This window comes from Aquila chrysaetos, chromosome 12, assembly GCF_900496995.4.
Source record: "Aquila chrysaetos chrysaetos chromosome 12, bAquChr1.4, whole genome shotgun sequence".
NCBI lineage: Eukaryota > Metazoa > Chordata > Aves > Accipitriformes > Accipitridae > Aquila > Aquila chrysaetos.
The window spans coordinates 39,866,970-39,878,742 of NC_044015.1; positions in this window are offsets into that span (position 1 = coordinate 39,866,970).

An 11,773-nucleotide genomic window follows, 5' to 3' on the forward strand; every position below is an offset into this window, starting at 1 on the left:
GGAGCCAAAAGGAGCGGCTGGTGCTGGAGGCCAGAAATCCATTTTTTGTTCGGTGGAGGGGTTTTTGTTTGGGTTTTTTTCTGGGTTTTTTTCTTCTTTTCTTTTCTTGGTTTTTTTTTTTTTTTTTTCTTTTCTTATGACTGCGGTATTGTGCTGGCTCTGTCTTTTTAATGCTTTATTTATACTTTTCTAGCTCATCCTGTTTGCACAGATGCAGATCAAGAGCGGCGGGAAGGGGAAATCTGCGGGGACGGGCCACGGCTGCAGAACTTGTACTGTATTTGCACCAGCTGTTCCCCGGCTCAGCCCTTCAACGCGGTCCGGTTTACATCGGTCCCTCGTGCCTTAATGGGATCGCGTGGAAAACGTAAAGCAAATGCAATCTGAATTTTAGGTTTGGAGCCTCCTCGTGTGCCTAACCCCGTGTGATTTACACGCTCATCACCTACCCAGTCGCAGCAAATCGCTGCAATGCCAGTTCCTTTCTAGGCTCTGGGGACGGGCAGAAATCAGTACTTTAGTGACCTGCAATAGTACCTTCAGCTTTAGGTGAAGCTTTTGATTTGGTTTGTCTTGAGACATAGAGGCAAAGCCCAGCCCTGCTCCCGGCTGTTCTGGAGCGTGGGAGAGCAGCGGCTCCAGCAATGCTGGGGGCAGCTGCGTGGCCTCCAGTCGGGCTGTGAACTCAGCATCCCCCGGGGACGAAGAATGCCCGCCGTCATTCACCCTTCCTACGGGAGGAGCCCAAATACCTTTCAAATCTGGGTGGGAAATGCTGTACATCAGAGCAGAGTCTTCAGGTTCCCGTGATCCCACCGACGCTGCAATTTGCACCTCTTGGGTTTCCGTCTCCAGGCGGATAAACACGGGGGCTGTGAGCGGAGCGGCGCGGTTGCCAGAGCCCGGCTCGGATGGGTCTGTGGGTGGCCGGGGCGAGGGAACTCGGACCGCGGGAGTGTGCGGGTCTGGAGCGGGCACCCCGAGGCGCAGCGCGGTGCGGGGTCACGCCTGGGCTCAGCCCCAGGGGATCCCACGTCATCGGAGGGAATCTCAGGGTTGGGGTCCGGCCACTGCCCGGCTGCCAGGCGAGCCCAGAGCCCTCCTCGCAGCGCCCAGGCTCCTGGTAAAACAAGGAGGGATAAAATCTCCCGTTACCCAGCTCAGGAGTGACTGGAGCTCTGCACAGACAAGGTCAAGAGGAAGACATGTCCTGACGATTTTAACAGCACGTCAAAGAGTCAAAGGAGAAGCATGTCTTAAGGGGAGCCTTCGGGCTTCGTGTCGTGAGGACAACCCCTGCCCCTGCTGCTCAGGTTATTTTGGCAGGGCCCAAAAGAGAGGGACCATGATATCAGAAAGATATTTTTTTTCTGGCATCGCTGCCTGGTGGAGGCGGAGATGATTCCTACATAATTTTCCTCTCCCTTTCCTGAACAACAAACCTACTTTGATGTGCAGTCGTGGCCTTTGAGGCACAGCAACTCTCCTGCTGCTCCTGGGACGCTGCAGCAAACCACTACCCATCCCTTAGGCTCATCCCCAAAGTCGTGACGATCCCTGAGCCTTAACGACAACGACGAAGCTTTTGCAACTGAAACTTCAGGCACCTACAGGAAGCTCTTGTGGTTGCAGACATTCAGCTGAACTTGTGTTTTGTTCTGTTTTCCCTGGGGTTAGATTAAAGCACTAAGAAGTGTGCGTGGGGGGGGTAAGAAGTAAAGCGGTGGCAGTTCAGAGCACACAATTCTGAAAGCGTGCGCCAGAAAAGCAAGCAACAACTACCAAAAAACCTACTTTTGAGCAAACAGAATCAAAATCAGTTCCCCTTTTCAGTCACTGAGGTTTTACTTGCTCGATAACTTGAAGACAAAGAATCTCTCTTCTATGCAATGTTGGGTGCTGAGAAGTGTAACATGTATATGCATAAAACTTCTGTGACCCCCTCTTTAATCCGAGACAATAACAGCACTTTCAAACAACCAGGATAAACAAGAAGTACTTTGCTGTGTCTATAAATGCAACATGATTAATTGTTTAAAAACGGATTAGGCGAATTTGTCGAGGAGAGCTCCAAGGTGGCTATTGCGCACGACGGCTGAAGAAGCCTCCGAGATGCAGCTTGCCAGGAACTGGGAGGGGATGGCAGGAATGCAGCCACGGTGCAGCCACAGCCTCTCCCTCCCTTTCTCCCACCACATCCTTCAGCTCCACACTCAGGCAGTGTCAGAGGCCGTATTCTCCGCTATGTATTTCGGTCTTGCAAAGTTCAGCTATTCTTAGGCGAGGTTGTGAGTCATTAAGCGCTTTCAGAATGTTTGTCAAGCCACAGGCACTTCAATTTACTTCTGAAGCCAAACACCCCGCTCGGAGGATTTCTTTCTGCCGCAGAAATTACTAGGTGAAATTCCACGGCAAGGGGTCAGCCCTGCTGCCCGAAACGCTGCGAGTCAGATCCCGCCCAAGGGTTGCCACCAGTTCGGATTTAAAGTAGTCTCTTTTTCAAAGGTCAATGTACGAGGGGAAAAGAACAAGAAGAAGAATGTGGTTTCCTACAGTCTTTCACCACCTGAATTAGCTTTTCTTACGTGTATTTTTTAAGACAGGGCCCGGATCGTCCTAGTTGGCTGTAATCCCTCTGAGGGTAGATGGCGGTTTGGATGCTGAAGGTACTCCCTGGGGAAGCAAGTTTCTCTCCGGTGGTGGGATGAATTCCTGCCGGAGACGCTGCCCTCACCTGCTATGCAGTGGGGTTTCTCCCTGCAGCTTCCCAGTGCAGAGAGACAGGAGCAGGATGAGGCTCCTGCCCCGTGCTGGGAGGAAGACAAAGTTGATGTCGTGTTCAGAGCCTGTAGGGACGGGGCCAGGCGCTGATGTGATCGAGTCCTTTTGGAAACGCTGTACAATATCGCTATTGTTCTATACGATGTTACGCTTGTGCCAACATCCATTTTTGTAGACTCTCTGCAAACTGCTCCCCCTTTACTGTGCTCACAGGAGCTGCCTTGTATGGTCTACGAATGCTAAAATCCTGGCCCATCCACCCACACGTGGCTGGCATGGCTATGGCCTTCCACGGTCACTTTTTGGTCAGCAGTGTCAATGGGACAAAGCGTTTCTGCAAGTATTGGGGTGCTACAGGAATACAAGCAGCAACCTAACGAAGCAGCTCAATTTGGGATGATTTTATGGACCGTGCCATAATTATCTTAACACTTAAAAACACCCGATATGTTTCCCTAACTGCGCAACCTCTTTCAGGCACCAAACCAAGCGCTTGTGCTTCCCTACGCACCCCAGACAGCTGGATGCAGGCAGGAAAAACTGTGGAGGGTAGATGTGACCTCTGTGTCCGGGAGGAGAAGATACAGGCTCCAGGAGCCAACCTCGTGCTCATTCAAAAGCTGCCAGCCCCGTGCTGTCCTGGGCTGCGCACATCCAGCGACCTCCAAACAGGTACGGAAAACGCTTCATTTTCTTATGACTCATGGATCAGTCTTGCCATGTTCACATCAAACCATGTGAGCTTGCCTGTCAAATCAATTTGCTACAGTGGTGTTGCCTAAAAGAAATTGCCGTGTCTTCGCAAGCACAAACAAGAAATGCTATTGCTTATAGCGGAGTCAGCACTGCTGCAGCCATAGCTGGAATTCAGACATCCATTTATAGACTCCAAATCCACTTAAAGAAAGGGAAATTCTTATTTCAGTTAAACATATATCTTGTAAAGTACAATTATATTTTTTCCATAAATCTTCTTTCGTTGCTGTATTTTCTGTTCCTGTTTTCTATCAGTCATCCCAGTCTCCGATTACTGCTTATCTATCAGGGTATGATTGCACTTCATACGTTTGTGCACTAAAAAGAGGGTGGAAGAAATATACTACGCAGAACATGGATTTAGCTAGCACGGGGCTTGTGCGGGAGCTTGTATCATGACAAAGGGTAAGTCTGCAGGGCAGCTTGGTGAGAGACAGACTAAACTGGCCTGCACAGCTCTCCATGCCCACGTACCAACAGGTTGCCCAAACGAGAGGGTTACCCAGAGAGGACGAGAGCTCTGTTCGGCGCTGCTCTGCAACACACACAGGGCGTATATCCCTACGTGCTGTACGTATTGCCGACTGGCTGCTCTTTACGTGTCTCTTAAAGAGCAGCTGTTTTCCTGCCATACTTACTGAAAGTAAGGTCACAATAAAGACGAGCGCCTTCGTTCAGCACCTCGTCCCTGTGTCTTGGGCGCTGGCTTTTACCACGTGCCAGGAACACGGAATATTTTGATTTTAGCGGAAAGCAATACAGGATTGCAGGGTGATGAGCTGCAGCTCTGATTTCTGGACGAAGGAGGCGGCGAGCGCTCCGGCAGGGCTCGGCATCGCGGCGCGGGCCAGACCTGCTCTGGTCACACATCCTCACCCAGCCTGACGGCAGCGCGGGCTGGTGTGCCCGTGTCGGTGATGGCAGCTGAGCGTGACAGCTACCCAGCGAGCGGGCACGTGTGCGTTCGTGACCCTGGGCTTACTGTGATGAAGCTCTTCATAGGAGAGAGAACACACACACACGTGTAACAGAGAGATGCTCAGCCGTTCTCTGCCTCAGCTTTGGTTTTCTGGATTTTCAGTCACACGGGGTCTGTCACTCTGGTCCAAGCGATGGTCTGACTAGCTCGCACTGACTCACCATGCTGGGAGTTTCTGTGCTTCAGTAGTGGTTTAGCGCTCAGAGATTATTTATCTGTAATACTCCCAAGGAGCTGCACCTAGAGAAGAGCACTTCCCCAGACTCCTGCAGCTCCATCCTCTAGGATGAAGGGTAAAATGTGACCCCTTGGCTTCACAGGGCTCCCACGGATAAAAATGTCACTTGCTAAAAAACTGCCAACCCTCTTGAAAAGCCAAGAAAGGGCATTTAAAGTTGTGTTTTCTTGCAGCTGTGAACTCAGCAGACTGACTGCAGGCTGCACCAGGAGACATTCGTTTTCTTTGACACCACACTCTTGTGGTCTACTTACAGCCCCTTCTTGTACTAGGGGATGGAGCAGAAAGGAGGCACCGGTCTATTCCTACACATCATACCCACTTTAATAAAGTTTTGCTTTTACTGGAGTGATTCATTCACTTCACTCTCATTATGACGTCTTTGACAGTAACAAAGCGCTCTGTTTAATCTGAATATATATTAAGTCTCTGGGATGGGCAAGTAGCCTGACAAGCATCACTGGATCCCACTCTTTAGCTGCGAGTTTCCCGCAGGGATTTCAGCAGTTTCGGAGGGAATGGCTCTGTGGTGGGGACAAGACCTGGCACAACGCTGCTACGGGGCCGGCACAGACCCGTCCGCACCAAAGGCTTTGCCCGGAGGGCGATGAGACACTTGACCACAGCAAGTGACGGGGCCGGAGAGGCTAGACCTCTTCTTCGGCTGCGCTGGCTCCTGCGGACTCCAGCAGCAGCTGGTGGAGGCTGGGCTGTCCTGCCCTGCAGGGACACAAAAGGCTCCGCAGTTCCCTTCTTGATGCGGCTACGTTGGGGTCACGGGGGCCTTGCTATGTAATTCCTTAAAAACCTGGCAGAAATGGCTGGCTCTGCTATGGAGAACCGACAGTTTGTAGTATGATTTTTTTTTTTTTTAATACAAGCCCTCCCCTGAATCTTGACTCTTTATAACAGTGGTCTCATGCCTCTAGATGTGGATGTATCCCTCCAGGTTTGAGAGGAATTCTAAAATCTGTTCTAGGTATGTCTGTCAATCGAGATGCTACCAGCAGATGGTGCAAGAATGCGCAGGTTGCGTTTCCTCCTGTCCCTGCTTCCAGCAGTGAGTTACAGTTCTGTGAGATGTTATTCTGACCGAAGAACAGAAAATTATATTTTAATTAGGGCTTGCAATGTAGCACCTGGCTTCTCATTTGAATTCCAGCCCATAATGGAAAACTGCACTGCCTCTGCTACCGGCGAAGCTGTGGATCCATATGTTACATTAAACGGAGCAGCAGGCTGTGAGTTGTGAAAGAAAATATGCATACACAGGCAAAAGGTGGGGAAAACACCCCTAACGATGCAATGGGACCACTTACAGAACATCACTTTTTTTTCTGCAGTACAGAACTTAGCTTTCAAAGAGATTTGAGGAGAAATGTTCTGTTTCAGACCCAGCCGCAGAACCGTCTCGTCTTGGCAGGTTCTCAGTGTACAGAACGACGCATTTATATAATTATCAACTTTATCTCCACATTATGGGTGCAATTACTGTTATTTTCTTAGGTATAATAGATGCATGTGTAGCTCCAGGAAGTTCGTAGATCACATCCAACTGTGTTTTCTCCTGCGTTAAGAGAGAGATAAATGAGAGCTAAGCTGCATACTGCCTGCGGTGTCAGGAGCTATACATCTTGATCTCAAAACCGCTAAACTCTCCTGCACAGAGGAGCACATCATCGTGTGTGCATGGACCAGCTCATGGCTTGTGGCTCAGGCCTCGAAGCTGACACTTGCCTTTTGGAAGCCGAAACGAAGAGGAGCTCATTGCAGGCTTTACCATGGAGTTTACAGAAGCATAGCAATTTCTAATTTGTTGTTTCCTCCTTTTCCTGAACTCTGTATCTTTATGGATGCCTAATCTAAAGCTTTTTAGACAACAGATGGTCACACAGATCACGCTTTTGGGCTAGGTTTTACATGGCAGAGACTGGAGCTGCTGTAACTCCCCGAGTCCCTCCCGGGTGGGAAGGAGCTGCTCTACGACCCACATCAGCAAGATGCTGTGAAGAAGATCCCACCCCTGATATGAGACAGTAGCTCTGCTTCTGCCTCACCCCCTCGGTCTGACGTCAAATTGCACAAACTCGTCCTGTTGAGTTGTTAGAATCCAGGCAAAGCCCTGGAGAGGTCCCGCTCTCAAAGGGACTGGAGTTCTACAGTGGCCAGATTGTTCCCACATGCACCGACACAACAGTATTGACGTTAATAATGGGTCGTGAAATGATTTGAGAGCCTCTGAAAGCAGATGTAGCTCGTCAAGTAGGAATAGTTTGGGGGTTGTGACGGTCCCAGGCTGTTTGCCGTGGGAAGAGTCAGATTTCCTTTCCACTGTAGTAAAGTGAGTCGGACAATTTGTTCCTGTGTTTCTGGTTGTGAGAGGGGGCAGAGCTTGCACGAACTGTGGATCACCGAACAATAAGAGCCCTAAATATTCATTTCTATTCCTTCTACCTGAAGCCAGTCCTTCTGACATTCGATAGTCAGTATTCTCATCTTTGTGAATGGTTTCTTACCTTTCCTGCTGTAGGGTGTTTGACCGAGAATCGTATTCCTCAGGACCGAAACAGGTTTTGCTAACGTGAACAGCAGAGAGCCCAGCGCAGGCTGCAGACCTCCCTGCGCGGAGGTCCCTGGGTGAGCCGAGCCTGCTGAAAGAGCACATTGTCTGCATACAATTTGCACAATGTTCACAAAAGTCGCAGAATAATTCTGACAATACAGGAACCCTGACAGATTTATAGGCCCGTCACTGATATGGCTGCAGGGTTTGCAAGTTGCTATAATTTATGTGATTCAGCAACAGCTAGAGGTTGTGGAGGTTTTTTCCTGCAGGGGATAGTGCTCTGTACCGGAGACTTCCTCCAAGAGTCCAGAAATCCCACCTCTGGGGAATCTGCTCTTTCCACGCATTTCATATGGTTATTTTTGGCTGTGTCTGTGGAGATTTCTGGTTTCCCAGTGCAGCTATTTTTATAACATATGGCTGTGAAGTCTATAGTATTAGACATAATTTAATCTTGCATGTTTGAGTGTCTCAGGACTGTATGTATGCAATTACTGCCTCTTGCACCTGCTCCCTCTTTGGCCTGTATTTGAAACACTCCTTTACTGCAAGAAGCCGAAGCTTGGGAGGCTTCTAGACAACAGTTCCTTTATTAGGCGTGCTAAGCCGCCATAAATATTTAATTAGGTGTTGCTCTATTTTTGGTGAGATACAGAAAAAAAAAATAATCCTCGTTTCCTTACATTTAAACAGAACATTTTCCTGCTGGAAAAATTCCCCCGCATTAACTAGTGACAAGGAGCCATATTTTAAGAGGGTGCATAAAAATTTGAGAGGGTGAAATGTTGGTAAAGAGGAGATTTCGCTAAGCTGAGGGTTCTCTCCTGTAGTTCTCTGGGTGGGAAGGGAGGCCGTCGGATGGCTGGTTTGGAGACGGAGCTGTGCGGGTGCCTTTTGGGCAGCACGGCACCGTGTCGGGCTGGTGGGTGCAGGGGTTTCCCAGTGAGGGGAGCTTCTGCTTCTCCTGTATTTGCTCTCTAAAAATAAGTCACGGCTTCACTGGTATTTTTTAATGCTAAGTCACAAATCGGCTAAACAAGCTGTCCTGGGTATGCCAAGTGGTGACGTTGCCTGGAGAGATTTGTGTGCCGTAAACCTTCAGATACAATGATTACCTGGACTGTAATTACAGTTGATGTATGCACGTATATCTGTGCAAGGAAGCAAAGGCAGAGGTGTGACTGCACTACCAAATTTAAAAAACCAATCAGCTGATGGAACTGCAGCTAAGATTTCACCCCACCCATTAACAAAGCAGGTCTCCTAGGAGGGTTTGTTAAAATGAGCAAATTATAAGGCCTCATTTCATGCTCCAAACATTACCTTGTGTCACTTGACTTGAAATTGCCTCCAGGAATGCACAGTAAATACCAGGAATGAATCCTGACTTCTCCTGTTCTAGTTCTTACACTCCAAAGGCAGCTCGAGTCTTGCTGCCACCTGTATTAGAAAGTCGGTCTGATTACCCGATGTGGACAGCCCATCTCTGCTGTGTCCTCGATTTCTTGTCTTGTGGCTTCCCACCCAACCAACCTCATCTCCTTGACATCACTTCTCTTCATCTTGCTGATTTCTACTCAAGAACCATCTGAAAATTCCCCTGTCCTTTTCAATGGTTAAAAAAAAAAAAAATAGGACAAGATTAAAGGACCAAATTCTAAAATGCTGTAACTGCACTGACCTCAAAACCACCATTTGATGGCACAGAATTAAAATTAAGTACACCAAAATCAACAGCAATTAATGCTTCAATTAATATAAAATTTAGTTAAAAAAAATATCATGCTCTGCATATTCTGAGCAGTTTTCCATACAGGTGACAGAGGGGAAAACTTAAAGATCACTCAACCACAATGTCTCTTATAATTATATTGACTTTGTCTTTAGAAGCCAGAGAGAACTAATTTACAAGTAAAGATAAAAAAATGAAGTATGTATGGTTTGGTCAAAATAATGATGATGGGGAATTAGGAAGCAATTTGTGAGTCTCTTAAGGGAGAGAAATTATTTGGAGCAGGATAAGGGTTATACATAATCAGATGGAATTACCAGTAGAAAAAGTAAAACACATTCAGGAAGAAGACCTGACACTGAGATCTACTGGGCTGCACGAGACTTGTCACAGGATGACACAGAAGCCTCTTTGAACGGCAGCATTTGGAAATAGATCCCATGCTGTGGAAAAAAGAGCAGGTAAAGTTTGTTCCAAACATGTGCTGGCTAAGTATTCCAAGAGGTACTTTACTGTCTTGTACTCACTTGATGTATTGGTTGTGTGGCAGATGACAGATACATTTGTTGATTAAAATAATCATTATACCTATTAAAACTGAGCTGACTACTTCATTAGCCAAATAAAATGTAATGCACAGAACAAAGCCCCATAACTACCACGTGAAAAGCTGTGTAGACTTCCAGTCTCTGCAAAAATACCTTCTGCTAACGTCTCCCTTCCCTCTTTCACTCAGTTACTGCACCTGAGAGTTAAACCATGAGCCTGTAAACGTTCACAAGCCTAACTTTAAACCCGAAGCTGGGCCTTGCAGTCACTGATGGTGTTCCTAGGCACAAGTATACCAGAAGCTTACCTAACGTTTGTACATGTGGAGTTAGATTCTCAGATCGTAAAATCCTTGGACATAAACAGTCTTTTATCATGTTTGTTAAAGCAGATAGAAAACCACGCACTTGACAGGGTGGACTTCTATTGAAATGCAATACCAGTAAGTAATAAATGGCCTTAGTCATGCCATTTGACTTGAGATCTGTCAGGACGCGCTGCCACATCAAACACGAGCCTACCTGGAGCAACTGGACTCCTGCCCTTGGAGTTTATTCCAGTCTGTTATTGATTCAAGGTCCAAACACTTAAGAGATTTCATCCTGTCTTATTACACCACTCTGTTGCCACCATGATCTTGATTGCCCGGCACCTTCCAGCTCTCGGTGAGGCGACTCCTCAGCCGGCCACTCAAACTGGCAGCGTGAAGCAGATCTAATGAAACACATCACTAAGCAACCCAGCACTTACTTACATGACTTCTCAGCACCACCCACCTGGGTAAGACTTCTTCCTTACACATACTCCTCGTCTCATACAAAAGAACCTCTGTAGTCCTGAGGGTCTATTAACTGCAGTTGTTGTCCCAAAAGTGGGTTTCGGTACCCGGTGTGCAATGAGCCAATCTCACACACAGAGACGAGCTATTGTTTATTACAAAATTGCGCAAGTTTGGCTGCTAGGTGCTAACTCCACAAAGCTAGCACACCTCGGTATTCTCCGGAGTTCCTTTTATGTGCATTGTTACCAGTTAGTAGGTTTCCACAGACTTCCCTCTAATACCGACTGGTTAGTAATTTGCATATGGTTACACAATCTTTATTCTTACTACACATGCTCTATGGGTAAGGGTCTCTGCCTGGGCTGGGGTCTCCTGCCCAGTGCGTGTGATTTTTAGTATTATAATGAGGGTAATTCGCTTAAGGACGCAGTTTAGCTAACTATCCAAAATTAAGTATAAACATGATAGTTAGAGTATGTATAGTTGACATATTTTCCAGGATGTTCCTCCTTCAAGGATAGCCAACTCCTGATTAGAAGTTCTGTAACTCGTCGCTTCTGACAACTTCAAGGACGGTCATCCTGATCCTAGCCATTGTGTACATATTTGGTTTTCTTAGTATGTGCAACATCTAACGTCACTAAATTCTTCATCAACTTTTAACCCTCTGCTTGCTTAGTTAACACAGTGAACTGAAGGCAACGTTTGCTAAGTGGAGCTAAGTGTCATACTGCAGAACTCCAGTCAGGAAATCCAGTGACTTTCAATGGGAGCTCAGTTATCGAGCCCACTTCAGAGCTCTGTAAATCCCACCAGCCAAGTAAATAGATCTTTAGGTCAATATATCCCTTGAGAATCTGAACCTTGGCTCCTTGGGTGATGGGCCTGCATGTGCGCAGGTATATGAGGATATTTCACCCTGTAAGAGAAAGCGAAATATGTGTAGTAAGGAAGTATATGACTGTAGGAGCATATATAATTTCTGCCATAGTTCATCTGTATATTTAGGGATATTGATCTGCAGTAATCGTTAATTCATGTAGCAACGTAAAAAAACATGTAAAAGATTGCAAAGAACTCTTAAAAATAAAATTGCTTTAAAAACAGTTTAGACTAAACGCTAGGCTTCTGATTTTGTTCTAGCACTAACATATTTTACTCAGCAAATGGCAAAGTTATACATTGCTGTACAGGAAATATACAAAAAAAAAAGCATACATGAGTCATGAGGGAACTGCCTGTAGAGAGGGGAGTAAAACACCCACAGATGTGGACAAGGGAATATCAGTGCTAATACCTTTTGAAAAACGGTGTGCATCTGCGGCAACCATGTGTGATTTCGTGGCGGTCCAGTTTGCTTTAGTATTAGCAGACAGCACAGTGCCACGCTC